We start from the raw sequence: 8,851 nt of genomic DNA, 5'->3' as shown, positions 1-8,851 counted from the left end.
CCGCCGGCAAGGCGGCCTGCCCTGCAGGGCTTGGGCAGTACCAATGTCGGGGGGGGGGAGGCACGTGACCTCTACCCTGGGACGGAGTGGGTTCCTCCGCAGCCGAGTGGCGCCTCCTGCGCCTGGTGCGGTGTGCCCCCGCACGAGCGTTAACGGCCGCTCACGAGCGCGATCTCCGGCCTCAAATTCTCGGTGCTGCCGCCGAGCAGGGCCTGGAGGCCGGCGCCGAGCAGGCTGCCTGCCCCGCGCGCGGTTCCCCTCGGAGAGGCTGCGGTGCCGGATGAGCCTCCCCGGTAGCGAAGCGGTTTGATTTTCCAGCCACGCAGCCAGCGTGCAATAAAGCATGAAGTCAAGGCTTGGGTTCGCCTTAAATAAAAAGGAGCTACATAAAAATCCCCAAATTCGGAGACAGAATGAGTTCACTGAAGTGCAGGAGGGGGGAAATGGAGGCAGAGTTGCGCTTCACTTGTCAGATGCTCTATAAAATACTGAGGAAGCCCTGTGACGTGCATGTGTGCCAGCCACCCTGTGGACCCTGTCCTAGGCTGAAAGCATCTCCTCCGGAAACATTGCCAAATTCTACCCCAAGAAAAACGCCTGGGGCTTTGGAGGGTTTTTTTTATTACTATTTTTCCTCTTTAAAAAACAAAACCATGCCATTCCCTGCTGTGAGGGGGGGGCAGGCGACTGGGTAAATCCTTGGCCTTCAGTCACACTGCTGTGGGATAAGTTCCGTCACCTAACAAACACCAAGAAGGCAATAGGAGTAGGCTCTGCTTGGGACGCCTATGAGGCCCTTGACAGCTTGGCAAATCCGTATGTGCTATGGAGAGGATTAGGGAAGAAGTGATATGCTACATACGCTAGTCAGAGACTTAAAACATGGCTAGAAATTGCAGAATATGCTGAACAGAACATTAGTGAATAAGAGTTTCTCTGCTAAGAAAATAATATCGCCCATAAATCATACACTTTTATTAAACTACAAGCCAGACAGAAAAGAACACCTACATGAAGTGTAAATGATCAACCTTTTGAAATTGCAACGTGTTATTCAGGGTTAGGCCCTAAATACATTAAGCATAGCCAATACTATTAAAAACAACACTGAGAAGAGTAGAAAGTAAGATATTTTGGTAGAAAATATGCCCACTTAAGTGTGAATATTTTAGAAGGCGTTTGCCTTGAAATAAGGCCTGAAAATGATAGAAAACTGAGTATTTCTCTTCCTTATGGAATTTACTTTGCCTCATAAGTATACTTTCTCTGAATAATACAAGTGAAGATAAGAATGGGAGGAAAATAATTACAAAATTGCTGATAGTAAAAGAATTTGCATTATCATAAGGAGAAAAAGAAAACAGTGTCTTATGTATTTAGACTATCACACAGAATGAAAAGAATATTTTTAAGGTAGAGGTCAGGTAGTTAGACTATACAAAGCTAAAATGATAATGACAGGCAATCTACAACGTTATTAAGCTTAAGTCACAGGACATTTCTGTGAACAACTGTTTTTTCCTGTTTCTTTTAACCTTGAAACACAAGGAAGTATCATTATGAATGTTTGGAGACAGAAGAAAAAAAGAGAGGCATACCTTAGTTTTTTGGAATCACTGCTTTTCTTTTCTTGGCTTAAAACTGTATTGGACTCCTCTTGACAGTGATGTCTCCTTTGAAAAATCTCTCTGAATAACTGTCTGGCCTACTACTTTGTCTCAAAACATCTTGTTTCAAATCAGCAATTTCAGCAGTATTGCTGTTCCAGCAGCCACGCTACTTAACATATACCCAACTGTTTCCCGTGTTCCTATAATTAAAATAATTTATGTTTAGTGGCATCTGAGAGTCAGAGTCTCAGTTGCCCCTAGTTGTTATTCCCTCAGCGACACCATAGGAGAGACGTGTTGGTTGACCTTTTCACAACTGTTCAGAAAACTGTAGAGCAGAATAATTCAATAGAACTTTCTAATCTAGGAGAATTTGCAACCTAGACCTAATTCTTTCTGCTGAGCAGAATAGTGTATTATAAAATGACACTGACAAAAACTTATCTGTAGCTGAGGTATCAAATGAAAACTGCAAGTTCTATGTTCTTTTTGGAACCATTTCCTTGTAACAAAGTTCCTAAACAGCAGATTATATTTCCTCTCTCAAAAGTTATTAAATGAAAACCTTGCTATAATGTCATATTTCAGACTGTTGGAGTGATGCTTGCCATATGAACTTGAAACAATGCGTGATTCATTTCCTTACAAATGGGGACTTATATCACATGACTAAATTTTTTTTCTGTTGATTGCAAAAAAAGCAAAACCAAATACTAAAAGTGGTGATGTTCTTATATAAACCTTGTGTTTGCATTAAGTGAAGAAGTTACCTAAACATGCCATCACTGAAGTTGAATATATTAATGCAACAGAAAACTCCACTCTCCCCACAAACCCTCCCCCACAAGAACAACTGAAAAAGTTCATAATCTTAAAATTAGTTATGTTCTATAATTGAATTGATAAAGGTAATTCAAGAGAATATTTGTCAGTTCAGCCTTACACCATACTTTAGAAGTATGTAAAATACTTCTAAAAATGAGGCTTCTCTATTCCTTTTCTAAACAGTACATGGCAAGCATTTGTGAAATTTGTTTTCTTAGCATAAGGTATTTTTAGGTGTAGTATTGATAGATAGTATTTGGAAATAAGTGAAAGTTCCATGACACATTTCACAAGATCAAGTGTGGCAAAAGAGTTGCATTAGTCATTGCCTTCCAAGGTATAGAAATTCAGTGAGTAATTTTAGCTTGCTGACAAAATACAGTTCCTTAGGGACTGAATGCAGCAGCTGCTGAAGAGCATGCAACAACGCTAAGTAATGCCCAGGTGAAGGAAGAAGTCAGGTATAATGAAACTGTGGTAAGAATTTAGACAGAGTATAGCTGGAATACTATAGATTAAACAAAGCAAAACACTTTTTTTTTTTTTTTTTTTTTTTACAAGTACCATCAAGTCCAAAAGACAGAAGAAATCAGGCATAAAGTCATGAAGTTTTCTTCCCAAAGACCATGCCAGTGGTGAACTATTTTTTTTCTGAAATAGTCCAGTTTTAAACCTCTCTCGAAACAAATAAAAACCCCTTTGTGATGTGCATATTTAATTTAGTGTTCTGAATAGATATGTATCATTAAAAAAAAAATCAATCTCATTTGCTCAAAATATGTAACATTTTTGAACAACAGATTTACATAACCCATTAAGTGCATTAGCTAAAACAACAGTACAGTGTTTACTTGGGGTTTTTTGCACACAGCTGCTTCCAGTTTTTTGTATTCTGCTTTGAAGTTTAAAAATTGCTTCCTATTTTAGTCATAGTTTCTTTGATTTAGAGCTCAGGACATATACATAACAACTCATGTCCATGAATAATGCTGTATTTTCCAACAGAGAGCAGCTATCCTTTGTAAAGTCTTCAGGGACTAAAGCCAGAGATACTGGCTTGCTTTTGGCATTGCCAAATTATAAATGTATGTGAGCAAATTAGAGAGATACTAAACTTATAGATGCTAAGAAGAATCTCCACAGGTTTCTGTTGGATTTCTGAGGTTAGTTGGAAAGGACAGTGTTGACATACTTGGGAAAAAGTCATCGTTAGCCTGTATATTAAGATCAGGCAAGATAGATGTATCTATTTAGAAAAAAATGGAGCAGCTTTTGTTGAAGATATAAAGAATAGTCAAGTTACTGTGTAGTTTAAGAATTTTTTTGAGCATGGGACTTAAGCAGATTTTAGGCATTTAAGCCGAAGATCTTTATCTTATTCCCAAAACACATAAAACTTCATGCCTGTTCAAATTTGTGTCTGCAAAGTGCACAGGCAGCTAAGCATCACTAAAATCTGAAAAAAAAAGAGGCCAAACAAACCCAAATCATTGCCTGTTGCCCTATACTTGGTCTATGAATAGCTCAAGCTATGCTTTTCACTCACCCTGAGGACTGGATTCTACATGAAGACCAGTGGCTGTAATCTTTCTATTAAAAGGAGATTTTTTGATCTTAACTACGTAAAAAGCTGGTCTTTGACCAGGGACTGGAAGCCAGGTCTTCCTCCTGCCAGGCAATTGTAACAGCCAGACAATAGATTCCACCTCACCTGCCTTTCCTTCAGTGGTACCAGGAATCTATTTCTCTTACTGCCAGAATTTCAAATGGAAGTGTTATATAGCTGCTACACCTATTTAGGTCCTTTTCTGGGAGAGGCAAGGGTCAGCCTCCTGGCTGAAAACACAATTGAACTCTCAGTCCTCAACCCCAAGCTCGTTTAAACATGTGCATGAAGAAGACCATTGAGGAGTATTCTTAGCACAACACAATTCTGTGTTATAAGACTAACTCATATTTAAGCAAGAAAAGATCTCTGGGATACTGATCAACTTGGAATGAGTTCAGCAGGATTCAAAAACTCAAAAACTAAGACTCCCATATCTTTTTCTAAGTGTAGGGCGCAACAATTCAACTTTGTCATCACTAATAAGAGCACATACCCAAATACACATTAAAAAAGAACATACAAAAAAATCACCAGAAAATGTATGAGTAGACACCAAAACTAAAGAAAATATTGTAGCTTAACATGCTTTTGCCCAAAGTGCACGTAATTGTTTAATTATTTTTTTCCCAGGCTCAGATTGTGAAAGGATTACAAAGCACATGGTGAGGTAGCAACAGAACACAGTGTTTTGGGATTCTGACTTCCTCAATTCGAGACAGTTACGGGGCTTTGCAAAGTAAAACTGTTTTACCTGGAAGACTTTTTAAGTTACATGCATGCTGAATGCCTGAAATGCATCAGCCTTCACTGCACAGAGCTTTGTATAGGAGCGTGGACTTTGATTTCTCGTTGACATACGCACTATTAACACTCTTTTAGAGGACTTTGCTCCATTTTTATTATTACTATTTATGAGGAGGAGATGGAGTATTTTGTACAGTTTGGGATGTTTAGACTGATGTACAAATTTTTAGTGACATACGGTTTAATTAATCATTTGGATTAATTTTGTACTCATTTCTAGCTGGAGAAACTTCAGCATCATTTATAAAGTTCTAGAGAAATACAAAAATTCGGTATAATACCACAGATCACATTTTGTAGCTCTGAAATATTTTTAAGGATAAAACTTCTATAAGTCCACTCCTATACTTGTTACCTTCTGGTAAAGGAAACTAGCAACTGAGATTTTCTTACAAAAGGAACACATCAAACACAATGAAAATAAAATTTTGATTGTTTTTACCTTATTTAACGCATCTTGGTGCTTGCCAAGCTCTTTTCTTCTTTGCTAACCTAACTGTAACACACTGCGTGAAAATTGCTCCAAAGTTTTCAGGAGTATGATTAGAATACCTTTGGGTGATCAGTTCTGCTTATGACTATGGGGGAATACCATTCAGAAAAAAATAGTTGGGGAAAACCCACCAGTAAAAGCAAAATGGGCAATACAATATCCATTACGTACATCTGTAATTTCACATTATTGGTGGGTTTTGTTTTCCTCCAGTATCCCTTAACTTGTTAGAGTTTTTGCAGGTATGTTCTTAGAAAGGTATATCTCCTGCCTTTTACGTATATACAGGTTTATATACATGCTTTTAAAGTTTTCAGTTCTAAATTTTACAAAGTGAGCTCTAAATTGGCACACTGCTGTCTGCCAGGCAAAAATGCTGTTCTATTGTTCTATGTTCCATTAAATGACTGAGAAAAATGTGTAGTTTGTGGCTTTGATATAGTGGGGTTTTTTTAGTCCCATAAACAGAAAATAGAGTGTATGTGAATCATATCAATATAACCTATACCTCCTTGGTAGAAATTATGGCTGTTTGCAAATTTTCACTATTTTTTTATAGTCTAACCAAATACAATACAGTTTTCAGAAAAATAAAATATAAAAACACCTCTAAAAATCTGCTTCACAGTTTTTCTGAACAAGCTTATTTTGAATAACTGAAAATGCATGAAGGGTAACATTAAGAAATACATATTCTTTGCATTTAGTAAAAAGTATCTATTTATTAAAAGAACTATGCAGTAATCTGTAACTATTTTTTTCATTTTTAAATAAAGAGCAACTCATGCTCCCTAATTTGAAAAAACATATGTATAGTTTTTGCTTCAAACTGCTCTCAGCAAATCAACATTCTCGCCAACTAGTATGTCAGTAAACCAGCAGTATTTCCTACTGAGTGCGTCCTAGACCAAGAACAGTCTTCCTGGCTCAGTTAATCACCTAAACCTCCATGAACAATGTATATGTTTCATATCTTTCTTCCCTTTTGATTTCCAGATTTAGCAAAAGGAGACGAAACAACATAAGAGGGCTGAAGAAACCAAAAAGTGATACTAAATGCCAAACTCTCACCATTTTGTGAGACAGAAATTAAAGAAACATAAACAAGCAGGTTGCCTCATCTTCCCCACCAGTCGTATTGAGTATCTATTTGCTTTATGGACACTTTTATTCAATTTTCGTCCACCTTACAATGAAAGTTTAGAATTAGAGTTAGTGTTCAAGAGCCTACACTGAACCTACCGTATGTGTATGTGTATTTATTGTACTAGAAAGAGGAAAACAATTGAGTCTTGTTTTCATAACATCAGCAGAAAAAAAGTAGCATTTTGCTTGTGCAAAACAGCGTGGTCACTGCTGCTTCTGCATAATTGTTCCCAGTTAACTTACTTCTAGATTAATGGATCTGGAATGAAAAAAAGGCCCAGATCCGGACCTATCCCCACAACTGGTATGTGCTTTGGCAGCATACCATCCTACAGTTGTGCCTCAGGGGAACAAAGAAGTCCTCATTCTCCACTAAATTCATTAATTTATTTGTGATTACATGACTGTCAGCAAGGACAAGCTCTGAAGGTAAATTTCAGTGAGGGGGTTGCACTCAAATTATTGAGGTCGCATTTATTCCACACAGGCCAGCTGGCTCTGTCAGCTAAGACTGGCTTTCTATCAATGTTGAGTTTAATGAAGTTCATTGCTATCTCTTGACTTCTGAAGCTACTTAAATCTAGGTGTGAAGCATACCATGAGCTGGATCACAGGATGGGACAAGTGCCTGGGCTTTGAGCTACGCAACAACTTCTGACCAGCTGTTGTTCCAGGTAGAAATGTCTGCTAATGGGGTTCATTAAACATATCAGCTGAGAAGCGTGCAGTTGGTGGCAGAGCAAGGCCACTTTCCTTCGAAATGCTGTGCCCCCCTCTTTAGTGAAGAGACTGAATCTGCCTGACCACCAGGGTGTACTAAGATGGACCATGAGGTAGGTGAAACAGTGAAAAACAAAACCACAATATGGAGGTGCCATTACAAGTGATCAATATGGAATCAAGCAGTGAGCCATAATGCTCTGCCTGGGGAGTTCGATATGTCCAGACCCATCACTTTCATCAGGCATTCATGACTTCCCAGAGTAAACAGAAATCATGCATCCATCAACAGTACACTTGCAAAGGCCTGTTGTATGAAAACATACTCTTGCAAATGTCTGCTCCTAGGCAGTCAGGAGAGTGAAAGTACTCTAATGTCTCAGACAGGCTACAGACCGTTATTCTTAAAACAATCAGCCTGTAGCAATGAGATGAATCATTTCATTTTTCTGTTCTTCAGGATGAACTTTTTTACCTGGCCAAGATAAACTTTAGAAGCCATTTGAATAGACAAGCCCATATTTAATACAGTCTCCCCTGACCCCCAAAAGATCATACTTATTATGGAGACATGAACAAGAAAAACCCCTCCCAAATCTGCTGGCAAATCAGACAATTTAGTTGTCCCTATTTGCATGTATCTACTGTTAAAAAAAAAAAAAAAGTTTTTCTAGCTTAACTAATAAAAAAGTACTGTATATTTCTGATGTTCATATAGCTGGTGATAATCAGAACTTCAAGACAGACCATTTCTGGAGGAATCCTCATCATAAAGACTATAGGAAAAGGCAGAACATGGAAGTATAGAAATCCAGAGTACAAAAATAAAAGAAATACTAGTCCTTAATGATGCTATCAGTAAATTTGGAGACTTGACTATGTAAGCTGCATTGCTTTTTCTATTTAAAATTCTATTTTAATTGTATATCGAAATAAAAATAAGCTAAGACTCAGCAAATACATATTTTTCACATCCATCACTCTTTTAGGTTTGGCTTCACCAAAAATTTAACCAATGGCATTTCAGTGCTACTGCCTTCACGTTGCCTGAAGGATATGTCCCTGTGAGGGCTTTATGAGACCTCCCACTTTAGCTGCACAGATAGCAAACCTGCAAGCTTGACTTCAAATGTAACTAGAAGCTGCCTTTTATAGTCAAACATACTTTGTGATATAGTGTGCTATCAAACAGCTTATTTTTTTTGTAAGAAGTTTCCAAACTCACTACAAATCTGAAGCACAAGGTCAAGAGAAGCAGCCTCAAGTTGGGTTACTAAAATAATAACACATCCCAAGGAACTTTCAGAATATGCAAGCTCCACCATAAAAATAGTATTTTAGCACCCAAAAATGAGAAACTAAGTGAACCTTGTTGCAGCACCCAGATTCATGGGTCCTCTTTACTGTTTTCTGAAAGCAAAAATAACCAATAGTGTCATTCTGCTCAAAAGGATCAATGGATCAACCTCAAGAACGCTTTCAGTTCATTAATCAAATGAACTGGATCCATCCATTTGGAACAAATCCCTCTCTGCTGAGGTTTGAAAGGCTGCTTAATGAACAAGCCTTTGGAGCGGTTTAGATGAGACCCTTGCAATTACCTGTGGGAAGCAATGGATATATTTATGCCTGTTCTGCAGCCGC

Source organism: Dromaius novaehollandiae, chromosome 2 (assembly GCF_036370855.1).
Source record: "Dromaius novaehollandiae isolate bDroNov1 chromosome 2, bDroNov1.hap1, whole genome shotgun sequence".
In the NCBI taxonomy this organism is placed as follows: domain Eukaryota; kingdom Metazoa; phylum Chordata; class Aves; order Casuariiformes; family Dromaiidae; genus Dromaius; species Dromaius novaehollandiae.
This window is presented reverse-complemented; position numbering follows the sequence as displayed.